The sequence below is a fragment of the Anabrus simplex genome, chromosome 1 (assembly GCF_040414725.1).
Source record: "Anabrus simplex isolate iqAnaSimp1 chromosome 1, ASM4041472v1, whole genome shotgun sequence".
Taxonomy (NCBI): domain Eukaryota; kingdom Metazoa; phylum Arthropoda; class Insecta; order Orthoptera; family Tettigoniidae; genus Anabrus; species Anabrus simplex.
Window position 1 is genome coordinate 1,778,321,188 of NC_090265.1, and position 18,815 is coordinate 1,778,340,002.

Below are 18,815 nucleotides of genomic sequence, written 5' to 3' on the forward strand. Positions count from 1 at the left end.
GGCACACCTTGTAAGAACAAAATTTTAAGGAAATAGCTATCAGGCCCTCAAATTCTCAACATCAAAAATTTACAACACTCTGGCCTTCTAAGACCCAATTTTACAATTTGAAACAGGGGTATCTCGTACCCAACCTACAAGGGCCTTTATGAAAAGGAACAGGTTAATAAAATGGCCCAAAAAAATAAGATGTCTGGAGGCGAGTACTTGCACTCCTACATGAACACTCGTTAAAACCTAAGTGGCGCTAAGCCGATATACAGGGGCTATTTCCACACTAGGGAGGTGACTCGTATAAGAAAATTTTAATACATTAAGAATAGAAAATCGGTTATAAAAACGTAGTCACCTGCAATCAAAATGAAGGGGAGCTCGAGAGGGTAAAGCACTCTCTATCCCCGATTTACAGTTAAAGACTTTTGAAGTTTTACATTAGACAGAAGAAGGTTACATTTAGAAACTAAAATTACATGTTTAAAGATTCGGACCTTCCCCTCGGGCTAAACTGGCGAAGAAAGCAATAAAGAAAGATGTTATGTGGCCATTACTTTGACGGAGAACTGCTGCCTGATGGAAGAGGCGCCTACCCGCCTCCTGCTTTACACCCGCACTCTCAGAAATACGACGATGAAGTTTCCAAGAGGCGTGAAAAGCCACGGTATTTAAACCCTCAAGGAAGATTCGAGATCTTTCATGAATCATTAAAACACACCTACATAAATTTTATTGGCTGATACAAAAATGGAGAAGAAACACAGGATAGGTTAGAAATAAATTACAAAAATTCAGGATTGGCTACATTCAAAACTGGCGAAAAGGAGGGAAATATTGTCAACCCAGAAATAAATGAATATCACTTAGTTACCAGAAACCTAGAGATACAAAACTTCTTCAGAAATGTTCTTTCACTTCGCACCAGGGTGCAGGATCTTAGGTTTTAGTAGTGACACCTTGAGACAAAAGTTCAAATTTATTACATTATCAGTTGCACATTTTTATCAGTAGGAGAGTACTATTAGGCGCAGAATTAGAATGCGTGGGATAGGGATGTACCTCCCGGTACAATTATTATTATTATTATTATTATTATTATTATTATTATTATTATTATTATTATTATTATTATTATTATTATTATTATTATTGTTACCGTGTTTTGGTGATAGTTATGCATGAAAGAAGGTGCTGGGTGGTGAATAGGTCTCAAGCTACTAAAGTGAAATTAATTTTAAAATTTAACAAGGTTATATTTTCTTTGCAAAATTAGGTAACAACAAAAAGCACAGGTACTTAGTAGCCGAAACACGATTGAAAAAAATACATTTACATAGGTACCCCATTTGGGGCTTCAAAAGTCAGAAACATAATTCTTGGGCAATCAGCTCAGTTTTACCCCAAACACAATTTTAACAGAGGGGCAGAAAACCCCATTCATACCTAGGAGCCCTTGCTCCACATTACACTGAAAAGCCTCCTCGAGGCATACAACATACAATTTTCAAAAGAGCCACTCGCTCTCAAATTTAAGCCTCTCCCAGGCCACACCAAACTCCACCTTTAAGCTGTCCTCAAAGGACATATACACAGGGGTAAAATACCCAACCTACTGAGGTCTATTAAATGACAAGAAGATTAATACATGACCTCTAAAATACAATTTGAGGGGAGGCGAACTTGCACTCCCAATACACTTTGTTTAAGACCTACTTGGCCTTAGGCCGTTAGCGCAAGGGCTAATCCCATACTACAGAGGTGACTTAAGAAAATAACAATTTACATTACATAACGGAAGAATTGGTTGAGAAAATAAGTTCACCTCAAGACAATGTGAGTGGGAGCTCGAGAGGGTTAGCACTCTCTATCCCAGTATGTAGCTTTACAAGAGAATGGATGAAAAGAGAAGTTACATTTTAGGAAAAGGTTACATAGTGGAACGCTTAGAACCCGCCCCGAAAGTTAAACTGCTGAGCTAGCAAGGAAAGAATTTATTAATCGGCCATTACCTTGTTGTTGACCGCTGCCGAGGAAAGAGGCGCTTCCCGCCTCCTGCTAAGTACTTAATACACTGAAAGATGGAACAGAAGTGGCCGAGAGACCCAAAAATCAGCAGTTTAAATACTCTCGCGGAAGTTTCTAGGCGTTAGGGGAATGAAAACACCCTCCCACAAACACTTTATTGGGTAGGACACAGCAACATATTCAAGTTGGGGGAAGATACATCTGATTGGATAGAAATTAATTTAAGAAATTCGGGATTGGTTAGGTTCAACACAAGGGGAAAGAAGGAGTGAATATTGCCAACTTAAACAATGACAGAAGGAAATTTAACAAAGAACAAACTCTTGAAATTAAATTTTCTCCAAAAAAATAGTTCTTTGACTCCGCACTAGGTTGCACTATTGTAGATCTTCAGTAGTGTCCTCTAGGAGAGAAAGTTTACACTTCTTACTTCAAGCGAAACAAAAACACATCAAAAATGACACAGTTCAAAAACTCAAAATTTTCCACGTGGTGACATCTTCTGAGAAGGTAAAGAATTAACAGTGTAGATAAAGTTCAGACTTCCTCCAGCAGAGGAGTTTCAACTGGCGCACATTTTAAATTAGCGGAGTGGAGGTGTACCGCCAGGTACAGACCTCCCCCCCCCAAAAGTTCCTCCCGGGGTGACACATGAAATGGTTTGCAAACATGGTCCAAGTTTTGATGTAGATATGGAGATTAATTGCCAAAAAAAATTTATAAGATTTTCATGATTTGGTTTGTTTCAGTTTCAAAATTTTGTTGTTGCAGGAGAAGTATAGTCTTTAAGTTTGTAGAAGTAGAATTCTGAAGATAAACTTTTAATACTTAAAAGTGATGAAGAATTTTGCAATGTCCACCAACTATTGCTTGTTGGTTTCCCAAGTGTAGTCATTACTTATAGTTTCTGTTCATGTAGTTGAGGTTAATGAAGTTGGATGGCCAGACCGGCCGTTGCAGCTTGCGTCCAACGGAGGCCGCTCGGACCCCTCAAGTACCCTGAGATACCGCTCGCCCGCACTATGAGGGGAGCAGAGGTGTTGAAGCACGCCGCGCCCGCGGTGAACGTATACAGGCTGCGGGCAAGTAGCAGGTCGTGTGCCGCACATCAGCCTTGGCCGGGAGGAGAGCTCCGGCTCGCCGTGCACATGTCGTCCTCGCTGGGGCCGAGGGGGCCCGTCCTCGAACCCAGACTCGCCACAGCGCCGCGCGGCTGCGGGGGCACTGAAACATAAAGCAAGGCGGCAGAATTGTGTTGGACCATCATCTTTTTCGAGGGCACAGGCATTATGGAGAGGTTGAGGGGCCAGCGGCGTGTAGATATCCATGGCATTTAATATTATGAAGCCACAGTGTGTATTGGAGCAGGAGACGGGAGCGTGGTAATGGCCGTGGCAAGGACAGGATGGCAGTTTATCAGTCGGGGGAGGTTTACAAGAAATGCTTACATATAAAACAAAATATTATAGAAGGAGCAGAATGCCTTAAGTGTGGAACTCAAAAAAAAATATAACCATCATATTCCTATCAAATTATATGAAGCAAGTTAACACAAAATTTACACCGGTTTCACCTGGGACAGGTGAACCCTAAATATCCTCTCGGTGGCTGGATTACTTACTAACAATGTAACCGGGGTGAGAAAATCGAGAATGATGCATGGCCCATGAAATCTGGGGGCAAGCTTGCCCGCGGGAACAAAATTTTTGACCATAACCTGGTCAACTACCTTCAAAGGGGTGGGTCTCCGTCCACGATCATACCTTTCCCTAACCTTTTCATGAGACACTTTAAGATTGGCTTTAGCCTTCTTCCAAAGATCTTTAATGTTATCCGGATCTATTGTCTCGGGTAGAATGTCATTCAGAGACCAGAGGTTAGAGAGCGGCGAGTTGGGAACAAACTTGAACATCAAAGAAGCTGGAGTAAACTTGTGAGATTCATGAACCGCCGAATTCAAAGCAAAAGCTATCCAATGCAGGGACGTGTCCCACCTGGAATGATCTTCATGATGATAGGCAATAAGTGCGGACCTGAGATTACGGTTAACCCGTTCAGCCAGAGATGGTTGAGGGTAATAAGCAGAAGTAGTTACATGAGAGATGGACAAGTCAAAACAGAATTTACGAAAAAGATTAGATGTAAAAGCCTTAGCATTATCAGATACAACATATTGGCACGGACCAAAAGAAGCAAAAATAGAATTTAAGCAAGTAATTGTAGACTGAGCGGTAGCCAGCTTAATCGGAAATAACCACGAAAATCTTGTAAAACCATCTACGCATACAAAGATGAACTTGTTGGCATTACCCTTTGACTGGGGGAAGGGTCCTACATAATCGATATACAGGCGTTCCATGGGGCGCGACGCTTGATGCGAAGACAAAAGGCCTACCTTGGTGGACATGGTGGGTTTACTGAGCAAACAAGATTTACAAGCTTTTACAAGTTCACGAATTTCGCCGTCCATACCTTTCCAGATGAACATTTCACGAATCTTTTCACGGGTTTTAAAGATTCCAAGATGCCCTCCTAATGGGGTCTCATGATAATACTTGAAGATCATAGGTACAAGAACCGCTGGAACAACAACTTTCATCAACTTATCATGCCTCGAAGGGCAACATAGAACACCATTCCTCAGAACATAAGGGACAGCATGTTCCCCAGAAGAAAGGGTTTCCATTATCGGAGCCAGCGTCGGATCTTCACGTTGGTATTTCTCAATATCCCTAAAAAGCATGGGAGCATCTGTTAAGATGGCATTAACACCAGATAGTATGGACTCGGAAGGTGATGAACTGTCGACCGGTTCGTGGGTCTCGACGTCGTTATGAAACATACGGCTGAGTCCATCAGCAACAACATTTTCGGTACCTCTGATATGTCTAACATCAAACTGGAAGGCGGAAATACGAATAGCCCAGCGGGCTATACGACCAGTACGACGCGGCCTACCTAAGACCCAGCTTAAGGCTTGACTATCTGTCTCCAGGTCGAATTTGACATGTTCCAGATAGAGACGGAACTTTTCTAAGGCAAATAAGACTGCCAACCCTTCGAGCTCATAGATGGAATACTTGGCTTCTTGAGCCGATAGAGCCCTAGATGCATAGGCGATGGGTCGCCTCCCTAGTTCAGTCTCTTGAAGAAGGACTGCAGCTACAGCTGACGATGACGCGTCCGTTTGGACGATGAATTTCTTTGAGAAATCAGGCATAGCAAGGACAGGGGCATTACAGAGAGCTAATTTCAGATCTTCAAAAGCGGCTTGTTGAGAAGGTCCCCACTCGAATTTGATGCCTTTCCTACGAAGAAGGTTTAAGGGCGCCGCTCTATTAGCAAAGTTAGGAATGAACTTTCTGAAGAAATACACCATACCAATGAACCTGGCGATACCTTTAATGTCCTTGGGAGGTTTAAAATCACGGATGGCCTGTGTTCTAGAATGATCGACTGCTACACCATCGGGTGACACAATATGCCCTAGGAATGACATAGAGGGCTTAGCAAAGGCAACCTTGGACAACTTAACAGTTAACCCAGCCTTACGAAGGCGATCGAGAACTTCTCGCAGATGATCTAGATGTTCTTCAAAAGTCTCTGAAAATACGACGACATCATCCAAGTAGTGATATAAGTACTCAAATTTGATGTCGGAGAAGACCCTATCTAGTAGCCTAGTGAGTACAGCTGCTCCGGTGGGGAGCCCGAAAGGCACGCGGTTGTATTCGTATAAATTCCAGTCCATGGCAAACGCTGTAAGGTGTTTAGACTCTTCGGCAAGGGGAATTTGATTATAGGCCTGATTCAAGTCCAAGATAGTGAAGAACTTGGCCTTACGAAACCATGAAAAACAAGAATGAAGGTCAGGAAGGGGCACAGATTGCAACACCACCTTCCGATTGAGAGCCGTGTAATCAATGACAGGCCTGAAGCCTCCTTGGGGTTTCGGGACTAGGAAAATAGGCGATGAATACGCCGACTTAGAGGGCCTAATAATACCATCCTTCAACATCTGATCGATAATTTCTTTCAGAGGCTTCATTTTAGGTGGAGATAGCCTATAAGGTGGAAAACGGACAGGAATCGAATCCGTGACCTCAATTTTGTATTCAATAAGGTCAGTAACACCAAGAGTATCAGAGAACACCTCGGGAAACGACTGACACAGTTTGCGAATACTATCAGCCTGCTCCTCAGGTAGATGTCTAAGGTCTAACAACATCTCATCCTGGGTAGGCGAAATAGAAGAACATGACACAGAATTACACTTTAATAGTGGAATTTTACAACTAGAAGCAAATTTGAATGTGCACGACCTAGACTTGAGATCGAGCACAAGACCAGTGTGAGAAATAAAGTCCGCTCCCAGTATGATGGGGCAAGACAAGTGCTTAGCCACAAACAATTTAATTTTCCATGTAAACTTAAAAATACGAATCTTGACCAGTAAGGAACCTAGAATTTCTAATTGAGATGAATTAGCCGATACGTATTGAACAGGAGAAGAGACATAGTCCGGTAGTTTACAAACAGACTTAAATTTTGAACACCATTGGTCCGAAATAATTGAACAAACACTACCTGAATCTAATAGAGCGGTTATAGGCTCGTTATTTAACTCAATCTTAAGAAAAGGAATAGGTGCGGGGGTATCCGCCGCAATCCTAAGACATTCTTTAGGGCATTCAAAAGATGAATTTGAGGACTGCTCGTTCCCTGAATTTACAACCTGTTTACCAGGGGCTGAGTCTCGGGAAGATGGATTAGTCGACTCAGCCGAAGCCACTAGTCACTTTTTATTATTGGCATAGGTGGAATTTGCACCAGAAGTTGAGCAGGAGGGGGTGCTATTTGAGTTTGGGCAATTCTTGGCGATATGTGAGAAAGCCCCACATTTAAAACAGCCTTGTGATGAACCAGCCCCATTCCTTGTCCCACTCGACTTGATCAGTGGACACTTATTGCGCAGGTGGTCAGGCGACCCACAAGCATAACATTTACGAGGGGTGACTGATCGGCGAGGTGGAGGCCGAGTATTACTAAAGGAAGGCGGGGGTTCTTTCGCTACACGCAAAGAATCGGCGTATCTGACTCCTTCTGCTGAGACGGCCAATGCTTCAAGTTCAGAGAAAGGTTGCGGGCACGCCGCGAAACACAAATATGACCTATAGGGAGGTGAAATTCCCTCTACAATAGCCTGTACAATCTGATCCTCCGGAAAGTGAAGAGCAAACACCCTAGTATAGAATTTAATATCTTGGATGAAGTCAGCCAGGTTTTCATCCAAACGCTGTACACGATAATAGTACTTCTGATCAGAGATGACCTCGCGCGGGCAGGAATAAAATTTGCAAGCAGGTGTGCATGAAAATCTTCAATAGATGACTGTTCGGCTATGGCTCTTACTATTTTGTCAGAGAGAATACCAATTGCATAAGGATAGATAATTTGCAAAATTTGACATGGAGAAAGAGAAAACACAAGGGCATGATCCTGAAATTCCACTAGAAATCTTAAAAATGAAATTACATCACTGGTGGTATTAACGGAAAACTTAGAGATACCTCTGAGCAACATTGCCAATGGATGAGGCAAGCTGCTAAACCCGGGTGACATAGTCGGTAAAGGTTTAAGTGGCAAAGAAGTTAATTCAGAACGTACATTAGTCAATGAGTTACGACGTTCAGACTCGTTGTCTAATGGGGCAGAGATAGTTTGAGCAGCAACGGTTATCCTTTTGACTTCTCCCTTAGGGGGCTCTTCCTCGCTCCCAGCATTCATCGTGGCGGGTTGATCAGTTTTGGGAGGAACTTCCCCAGTTAACAATTGAGTGACCTTGCTAGATAATTCAGACATATTTTCAAGCAGCGTACTAGCTTCCTTCTTCTGAACGTCATTCAACTTTAGAGACAACAGATCGTTAACTCTATTTGAAAAATGAAACAGCCTAGCTTGCACACGCTTAATTTGATTAGGAGAAGGATCATTTTCATCAAAAAAACTAACTACAGAAGCTAGCCCAGTAATATTCTCCGTGATCGTGGAAAGAGAGTCGTCAATTTCTTTCTCTCCCAAATTGGGGATGGAAATGGGCAAATCTAGGGACTCTCTAAGCTTGTTTGTGTCTACTGCAACCGTGCCTCCAGATTGTACATTTCTGATAGTTAACTCATAGATCAACTCCTCCTTGCGCAAATAGTTAAGATGGAGAACATCGCGAGGGCCGGGCATGGTGACAGATCAATTTTGAAAACCTCAAAAAATTCCAGCAACTGAGAAAATGGTTAGAGTTCGGAACAGAACAATATTTAGCCGTCAAAAGGGGCTAAAATGAGATCCATTCAACCACGCTCTGCTACCACTTGTTACGGAGCTTTCCGTGGTAGGTAGAGGTGAAAGAAGGTGCGGGTGTGAACGGGTCTCAAGCTACGAAAGTAAAATTAATTTGAAATTTAACAAGGTTATATTTTCTTTTCAAAATAAGGAAATAACAAGCATGGCAGGTACAAAGTAGCAAGTCAAAAGGGTAGTTACAATATTTACAGGATTTGGGCTTCGCGCCCTGACTTCACAATGCTTGGGCAATCAGCTCAGTTTTACCCCAAACACAAGTTTCAACAGAGGGGCAGAAAACCCCATTCATGCCTAGGAGCCCTTGCTCCAAATTACACTGAAAAGCCTCCACGAGGCATACAACACTCAATTTTCAAAAAGAGCCACTCGCTCTCAACTTTAAGCCTCTCAAAGGTCACACCAAACTCCACTTTCGAGTTGTCCTCACTGGACATAGACACAGGGGTAAAATACCCAACCTACTGAGGTCTATTAAATGAAAAGAAGGTTGATTACATGACCTCCAAAATAACAATTTGAGAGGAGGCGATCGGCACTCCTAATACACTTTGTTTTTAAAACCTAATTTGGCTCTTAGGCCCCTGATGCAAGGGCTAATCCCATACTACGGAGGTGACTTTAGAAAAGAAACAAATTTACATAATGTTAAGGAAGAATAGGTTGAGAAAAAAGTTCACCTCAAAACAATATGAGTGGGAGATCGAGAGGGTTAAGCACTCTCTATCCCAATACGTAGTTTAAAAGGTAAAATAGATACCAGATTCTTTACATTTTTAAGGAAGGTTACATAACGGAAAAACTTCGGATCCGCCCCGAGAGTTAAACTGCTGAGCTAGCAAAGAAAGAAGTTATTAATTGGCCATTACCTTGTTGTTGACCGCTGCCGAAGAAAGAGGCGCTTCCCGCCCCCTGCTATGTACTTTACACACTGAAAGATGGAACAGAAGTGGCGCAGAGACCCTAAAATCAGCAGTTTATATACTCTCGCGGAAGGTTCTAGGCGTTAGGGGAATGAGAACACCCGCCCACAATCACTTTATTGGAGAATAAAGAGAAACCCCTACACAAGATGAAGAAGAAACACATTATTGGTGGAAAATTAAGTTAAGAAATTCGGGATAGGTTGAATACAAAACAAGGAGAAAGAGAGGGGTATACAGCCAACTTAAACCATAACAGAAGGAAATTTAACAAGAAACAAACTTTTGAAATAAAAATTTCTCCAAAGAACAGTTCTTTTTCTTCGCACTAGGGTGCACTATTGTAGTTCTTCAGTAGTGTCCTCTAGAAGAGAAAGTTCACACTTCTGACTTCAAGCAAAACAAAAACACATAAAAAATTACACAGTTCTAAAACTCCGAAATTTACAGGTAGTGACATCTTCTGAGAAGGTAGAAAATTAATACCGTCAATAAAGTTCAGGTTTCCTCCAGCAGAGGAGTTTCAACTGGCGCACCTTTTGAATTAGCGGCGTGGAGGTGTACCGCCCGGTACAATTATTATTATTATTATTATTATTATTATTATTATTATTATTATTATTATTATTATTATTATTATTATTATTACGGTGTTACCCGTCGAGCAGAAAGAGGTTAAAGAAGGTGCAGGCTGGAGTGGGTCTAATACAATATCAAATTTAATTTAAAACTTAAACTGAAGGTTATATTTTCAGAACTTCAAACTTAACAATTTTTTCATGACAATATTACAGGTACAAGTAGCAATCATAAAACAAGATAGGGAAAAAATCCAAGATTCAGAACCTTAACACTTTGGGCTTAAGCCCCTAGTTTTACAATTTTACAAAAGGAAGAGGAACTATATAATGAGTGGCAGAAATCCCCTAATTCAAGAGCACTTGCTCTCAAAATCACAATATCTAGCCTCCCAGAGGCACACTTTACAGGTACAAAAACTTGGAAAACAGCTAACTGGCTCTCAGTTTCTTACTACCTACTCAAAGTAACATCAACTTACAAACACTGGCCATTCAAGGCACAACTTGCGATATGAAAACTGATTTATACAGGGGTATTTAATACCCGACCTACCGGGCCTTCATGAAAACGAACAGGTTAAATAACTGGCCCAAACACAAAAGGAATGGAAGCACACGGCGTTCCAATATAATGAACACTTAAAAACCTAAGGGCTCTAGGCCGATGAAACAGGGGCTATTCCCAAACTACTGAGGTGACTCGTAAAGAAATTACTTTACCACATTACAGAAGGAAAAACAGTTATGAAACGTAGTCACCTCAAACTAAGATGAAGGGGAGCTCGAGAGGGTACATCACTCTCTATCCCCGATTTACAGTTAAATATTTATGAAATTAGCCGGCAAAAAGTTACATTTTTAGAAAAGTAGGTTACATAGTTAACTATTCGGACCTTTCCCTCGGGTTAAACTGCGGAGTTAGCAAGAAAGAAAGATGTTATGTGGCCATTACCTTGTAGATGTACTGCTGACCGATGGAAGAGGCCGCCCGCCTCCTGCTTTAACACACACTTAGTAAGATGACGGTCAATTGGCCAAGACATGTGGAAAGCCCTCAGGGAAGGTTCGAGATCATTCAGGAATAAACCAGCCACACCCTCTCAATTTAATTGGTTACTTTCAAAGTACACACGGAATCGAAGAAGAAGCTAGTGATCGGTGGAAAATTAATTACAGAAATTAGGGATTGGCTGGATTCAAAACTGGTGGAAATAAAAAGGAAATATTGCCAAGCCAGAAATAAATGAAAATCAATCAGAAAAAAACTTATGAATACAAAACTTCTTTGAATTATAAGTTCTTACACCTCGCACCAGGGTGCATGATCATAGTTTTTAGTAGCGTCATCTGTGGAAGAATGTCCAAACTTCTTGATGGATAGCAAACAAAACTTGTAGAAATTCAGTCCGTTCAGTAAACTTCACAAGAACAAAATTACATCTTATTTCTGTGGTGACATCTTCTGAGCAAATTTCCAAGTTGGTGTAGTTTCAGTTTCACTGTTCTGCCAATAGAGGAGTTCATTTAGGGGCAGAATTAGAATGCGCGGCGTTAGGGGTGTACCTCCCGGTACAATTATTATTATTATTATTATTATTATTATTATTATTATTATTATTATTATTATTATTATTATTATTGTTGTTGTTGTTGTGGCAGGCGGGCGCGTATCGCGTTCGGTCTACGGAACTACCACCAAATGTGTTAGAAGTAAGGATGAATAAATTAGGAAATGAATCTAGGCGAAAGAGAACATCAAGCGCAGCATGGCTTGAAATAAATGCGTGCTAGCTTGCATATACCTACATTTTTGCTTACTATCTCTGTACAGTTCACGATATCAATATCTAGAGGAGAGACGTTTCCTGTTCATGTCATTCAAATTTAAAATTATGGCATGTTAAATGACATGCTCGGAGAGCTGTTAAGGCTGGAATAGCACAAACCAGTGTTGCCGACTGTAGCGGAAAAACGATATACGTAATGGAATTTAACTGTCATGGAGACAATATGGCGAAATAAGACGAATGTAGAAAACTCCGAAGAAAATCATAAGATTGCTCCCTACTCATCAGTCCTAACACGGCCACGGGTCGTTGATATCGGACGTGATCTCAGATGATTACACAATGAGTGATAAAACCGGTTCAAGAAAAAGGGAAGTACAGGGGTGAGATTTAGCGCGAGAAAAAAAGGATTGCTTAAGCAGTTGTTCTTTCCTAATGGTAAAATGAAGAGATTGTTGCAGAAAATCTGCAAACGTAGCATTAGGCACGAAGAGAAGTGACTCAGTGAAACACATCGGAAGCCGGCGATACCACAGCATGAAAGTTACAGGCCATACAGGAGACATTTCTCAGGCACGATTTATATTTCAGTTCATACTAAATAGATTGTAGGCCAAGCGTTTAATATGTATACAGTACTTACCTACTGTGTTTGGCTATTGTACAATTCGGGAAGAATACATAAGTTAATTACAATTGCACTTTTAAGACATATTAGTGTCCCACTGGAATTATTTACCGCCTCGATAGCGCAGTCCCTTAAGTACGGCCAGTATCCAGTATTTAGAATATTGTGTGTTCGAAATCCACTGTCGACAGACCTAAAGATGGTTTCCCGTGGGTTCCCATTTTCACACCAGGAAAATGCTGGGGCTGTACCTTAATTAAGGCCACGGTCGCTTATTTCCCACTCCTAGCCCTTTGCTGTCCCATCGTCGCCATAAGACCTGTCTGTGTCGGTGCGACGTACAGCAAATTGTAAAAAAAAAAAAAAAAAAAAAACTAATAATAATTGTTTAGATCATAGTACTAAAATCTGAATAGTTCAGTGGTTCTTGTTCTATAGCGGATTATAGCGGAATTTCAGTATGTTCGTAGAGGAGCTCAGATTTCTTGGTTGGCAACATTGGCACAGGCGATGAGCACCAGTGAAACGTTAGACGAGGAAGTACTAGGAAGTAGTATAACTGAAATTAAAATTACTCGTAATGGTAGTTTGTTTGCGTAAAATCAGTAACAATTAGGACCATACGTTCCTTTAGCTAAAACTAACTGCCATTAAAACTGAAGTTATTATGTACAATTTATGCTAACACTTCCCTCATGATGAGGTTGTACAATTTTGTTCTTCTGTACAAATGCGGTGTTAATATACAAAGAGAACCTTGCGGCGCTGACAAAACCACAATCTTAGAACACATAACACTAAGTTAGAGATACGTTTTCGAAAGGAATATAAAATAAAAGAATCTATCAAGCCTGGATGGTCGTAAATTTTGGAACACTTCAGAAATATATAAGACCGAGCTCGATAGCTGCAGTCGCTTAAGTGCGGCCAGTATCCAGTATTCGGGAGATAGTAGGTTCGAACCCCACCGCCGGCAGCCCTGGAAATGGTTTTCCGTGGTTTCCAATTTTCACACCAGGAATATGCTGGGGCTGTACCTTAATTAAGGCCACGGCCGCTTCCTTCCCACTCCTAGCCCTTTCCTGTCCCATCGTCGCCGTAAGACCTATCTGTGTCGGTGCGACGTAAAACAACTAGCAAATATATATATAAGGGGCGATCAAAAAGTTTCCGTTCGACGGAAGTACAGTCCTGAATCGGGCAAAACCGCCGTGAGCAATGAGGCACTCATCCCACCGACGCACCAGCTTGTAGATCTCAGTGCGGTAAAACACCGAGTCCTCTTGTGAAAAAAAGTCCGCAACCGCCTGCTGCACATCCTCATCCGACGGGAATTGTCGCCCCTTCAAGAACATTTTTAGGGCACGGTAGGCGTGATAATTGCATGGGGAGAAGTAAAGACTATAGGCTTCATCTACCGTCCGCTTGTTGTCGGTAATGGATGAGGCTGGCCTCCCAGATCGACCGGCGTCTTGTGTGGAAACACGACCGGCACAGAACTTACTGCACCATTCCACAACGGTAATGCTGCCTCATACACAATCTTCATTCTCCGATGGATGGTCACCGGCGTTTGTCCTACGGCAGCTAAGAACAGAATAACAGCACGTTGGTCCTGTTTGGACGCATTTGATAATAACATCTCAATAGTTCACGTGGCCGCATTTAACGCACGCACATCGGAACGACACGACTTTTACTATATGTCCGTGCTTATATATCCTAATCGGAGTCGGGCTACGTTCTGTGTCAGCTGCAGCAATCCCCTCAAATGGAAACTTTTGATCAGGCCTTATATATTATTTTATCCAAATTCCCTTGCATGATTTATGTTTGGGACATCAGCCCACAACCTGTTTTTATGCAACACTCCATACTACCGAATCATGTGCTAATTTTTACGTAACTAATACGTGCTACGTGTACTCTAATCTGCCTGTCACATTCAAGCCTGATTTTATCGCCTACACTCCCTTTAAAAACCATCCGAAATAATCTTTGGTGTCTCACGGTGTGTCTTATCAATTTACCTCTTCTTCTGGTCATATTTCACCCGATCATTTTCCCTCTCCAATATGCTACAGTAACACTTCGTTTATGATTTGATCAACCAATCTGACCTTAATATTTCTTCTCTGACAGCGCACTTCAAAAGCTTCTACACTCCTTTCTAGAAGTGTTAGTGTCCATATTTCAGTTCCATACAATGGCCTGGTTAATATGGCGTATTATCTAAACTCAGCTGAGACATCTTTTCTGCAAACTTGTCACTCCTTCAAAGTATTTCTTTTAGTTTGAACATATCCTTTGATAATTATTCCAATTCCTCAATCCTCTTCCTATAAACGAATATTTGCCCCCATTTGTCCTCTTGAATTCCAACTTTATCTTCATATTGTGATCTTTCCTACTTTTAAAAACACCGCTCAAACGTATTCGTCTACCAATACCTGTACACGCCATCTCTCCACTGACAGCGGGAAACATACCACTTAGACGAGCAGTTCGCCTCCTTTCTGGCAAGTCTTCGCAGCCCAAACTTTTCAACATTTTTTAACGCTACTCTTTTGTCAGAAATCACCCAGAACAAGTTGAGCTGCGTTTCTTTGGATTTTTTCCAGTTCTTGAATCAAGTAATCCTAGAGAGGGTCCCATACACTGGAACCATACTCTAGTAGGGGTCCTACCAGGGACTTAAATGCCCTCTCCTTTTCATCCTTACTGCAAGCCCTATAAACCCTGTACCCGTTATTTACAATTTCATGTATAGGATTGCTCCGAAGCAGTTCTTTCCTTATATTAACATCTAGGTACTTACAGTGATCCCCACAAGGAGCCTTCAACCCATCAACGCAGTAATTAAAACTGAGAGGACTTTTCCTATTAGTGAAACTCACAACCTGACTATTAACCCCGTTTATTATTATACCATTGCCTGCTGTCACTCTCACAACATTGTCGACGTATTTTTTGCAGTTGCGCACAATCTTGTAATAGAGAATAACGCGCCGGGCTGAGTGGCTCAGACGGTTAAGGCGCTGGCCTTCTAACCCCAACTTGGCAGGTTCGATCCTGGCTCAGTCCGGTGGTATTTGAAGGTGCTCAAATACGACAGCCCCGTGTCGGTAGATTTACTGGCACGTAAAAGAACTCCTGCGGGACTAAATTCCGGCACCTCGGCGTCTCCGAAGACCTTAAAAAGTAGTTAGTGGGACGTAAAGCAAATAACATTGTTAGAGAATAACGTCACCCGCAAAAAAACTTTTATCCGATTCCTGTTCTTCACTCATATCATTATTATATATTATAAAAAAACATAAAGGTTCAATAATACTGCCTTGAGGATTACAGGATCAGACAAAGCTTCATCTACTTTAATTCTCTCAGTTAAATATAGTCACCCACTCAGTCACCATTTTGTCTAGTCCAATGACACTCATTATTGCCAATAGTCTCCCATGATCTACCCTACCAAATGCCTTAGATAGGTTAATCGCGATGCAGTCCATTTGACCTCCTGAATCCAAGATATACCAGACGAGTTGGCTATGCGCAAGCTGCTTCCTGGCCTTGATTCCAGTCACAGAACGGATACCAGGCATGCACTGTAAACATAATGTGATGTACCGTAACATACCCTGGGTGTGCAACGTTACTGTATGACTGGGGAAAGGGAATAATAATGCCAGCCTTTAAGACTGGGGTCATAACCGGGCAAGTTGGCCGTGTGGTTACGGGTGCACAGCTGTGAGCTTGAATCCGGAAGATGAAATGAAATGTCGTATGGCTTTTAGTGCCGGGATATCCCAGAACGGGTTCGACACGCCAGGTGCAGGTCTTTTTATTTGACTCCCGTAGGGGCGAGCTGCGTATCGTGATGAGGATGAAATGATGATGAAGACAACACATACGCCCAGCCCCCGTGCCAGGTAAATAAACCTTTGATGATTAAACTTCCCGACCCTGCCGGGAATCGAACCCGGGACCCCTGTGACCAAAGACCATCACGCTAACCATTTAGCTATGGAGCCATCCGGAAGATAATGGGTTAAAACCCCACTGTCATCAGCCCTGAAGGTGGTTTTCTGCGGTTTCCCATTTTCACACCAGGCTGTACCTTAATTAAGTCCATAGATGCTTCCTTCCCACTCCTAGGAATTTCGTATCCCACTGTTACCATAAGACTTATCTGTATCAGTGCGACATGAAGTGGTGGTTCGAATCCCACAGTCGGCAGCCCTGAAGATGGTTTTCCATGGTTTCCCGTTTTCACACCAGGCAAGGCCACGGCCGCTTCCTTTCCACTCCTAGGTCTTTGGACTTATTTATTTTCATCTGATACTCCTTACCCAAGACTTCATCCATACCATTCAGCAATTTCTCGAGATCTTCTGCAGTCTCAGATAAAATAACAATATCATCGGCAAATCTCAAGGTTTTCATTTCCTCTCCTTGGACTGTGATTCCCTTTCCAAATTTCTCTTTGATGTCCTTTACTGCCTGTTCTATGTAAACATTGAAAAGGAGAGGGGACAAACTGCAGCCTTGCCTCACTCCTTTCTGGATTGCTGCTTCCTTTTTAAAGCCCTCGATTCTTATCACTGCAGACTGATTTTTATACAGGTTGTAAATAATTCTTCGTTCTCGGTATCTGATCCCTTGTGACTTTCCTAAATCGCTGACTAACTTTTGAAACATATATTATATATGCATTTAACTTGAAAAATCTGAATATCTGCATTTAAAATAGAAATCATGAAAATTAACATTCATTAAATAAAATACACACTCGTCGGACCTTGTACTCACACTTACTTGTTACCTGCTTACTTACACATACGTTATTTGAAGGGCGCCAGCTGCCACTCAGTGCAGCAATAATAGAATGAGACTCTTGACTATCTCTAGGGTGTGGTGTAATAAGCTTACTTTTGACAACATACCATATAAGTTCTGGGAAAAAGAGATTGGCGTTCGGTTTCCCCATTAATTTTGAGGTTAAGATATTTTACTGTAATTGAAATAAAACTATGAATTCGTTTGATCAATATTCTTTAAATAATATATAAAAATAGTGAGTCTTGTTGCGATAAAACAGATGAGAATATGAAATTATGACATTGCAACTGAAAGAAACTAGGCATGAATTTGAATTCTTCTTGACCGGACATTTAACACTTTATACGAAATATTTCCCTCACCGATTCACTTGACTGTACCTTCAACACTTTGAGTGTAATTACGACGTAATCCATTGCTCTGGTGTTTACTGTAGATGTGTCACGCCTAACTTGGTGATACATCCTTGTGACTGCTTCTTCTCCATATCATCTGACTTCTTTGTAAGTCAATATGACAGGTCCAGGGTTGCCCTCTCTGACTCCATGGTAAGCCCTTGCGTCCGTGTCTTCAACTGAGTGAGCGACCAACCTTTTGGTCTCACTCTCTCAATGACCAATAATTAATGGCTCACTAAGTCTTCACCATCTCTCGTTCACACTCGTTGACTGACCAACTAAGGCCTCTTGATCTAGTAGACTTCTTCACTGTACTGCATCCGTATAACTAATTACTGACGCTACAATATACTCCCACCTACGCGACAGATATTACATACAGTGGTGAAATAGCCCGGGGCGGCTGACTCTCTGAGCGCATTGCTAAATAAAAACGATGACGCAGCCATGAAGTGACGATGACTTGGCAGAATCGCCAGTGGTATAGCAATATAACAACGTCACTTCCACATCTGATACATCGAAACTCTCACTGTACAGGTATTTAATGTTAATCTACATATACGTATATATGCATACACTCAATTACAAATACGCAAGCGACAGGCATTGCGTAAGAGAATTGAATAAGACTGATAATTACAATAATAGTAACAATATCACAGATAACCTAATAATAATACTGACAATAATAATAATAATAATAAAATACAGATAAAATCATACAATAATAAAAATACAGATATCATCTTGTAACGGGACTTGAACCGTTACACCCTATCATCTTCAAAATCATAAATAGCTTGGTCCAATCAACATTATCGAATGCCTTTTCCAGATCTACGAATGCCATGTACGTGGGCTTGTCCTTCTTGATTCGATCCTCTAAGATAAGACGTAAAGCCAGGATTGCTTCACGTGTTCCTACATTTCTTCTGAAGCCAAATTGATCTTCTTCCAACTCAGCTTCAACTTGTTTTTCCATTCTCCTGTAAATAATACGTGTTAAAATTTTGCAGGCATGAGATACTAAACTAATGGTGCGGTAGTTTTCACACCTGTCAGCACCGGCTTTCTTGGGAATAGGTATAACAACATTCTGCCGAAAATCGGATGGGACTTCTCCTGTCTCATACATCTTGCACACTAAATGAAATAACATTGCCATGCTGGTTTCTCCTAAGGCAGTCAGTAATTCAGAGGGAATGTCATCAATTCCAGGTGCCTTGTTCCTATTGAGGTCACTCACAGCTCTGTCAAACTCTGACATCACTCCCATTTCA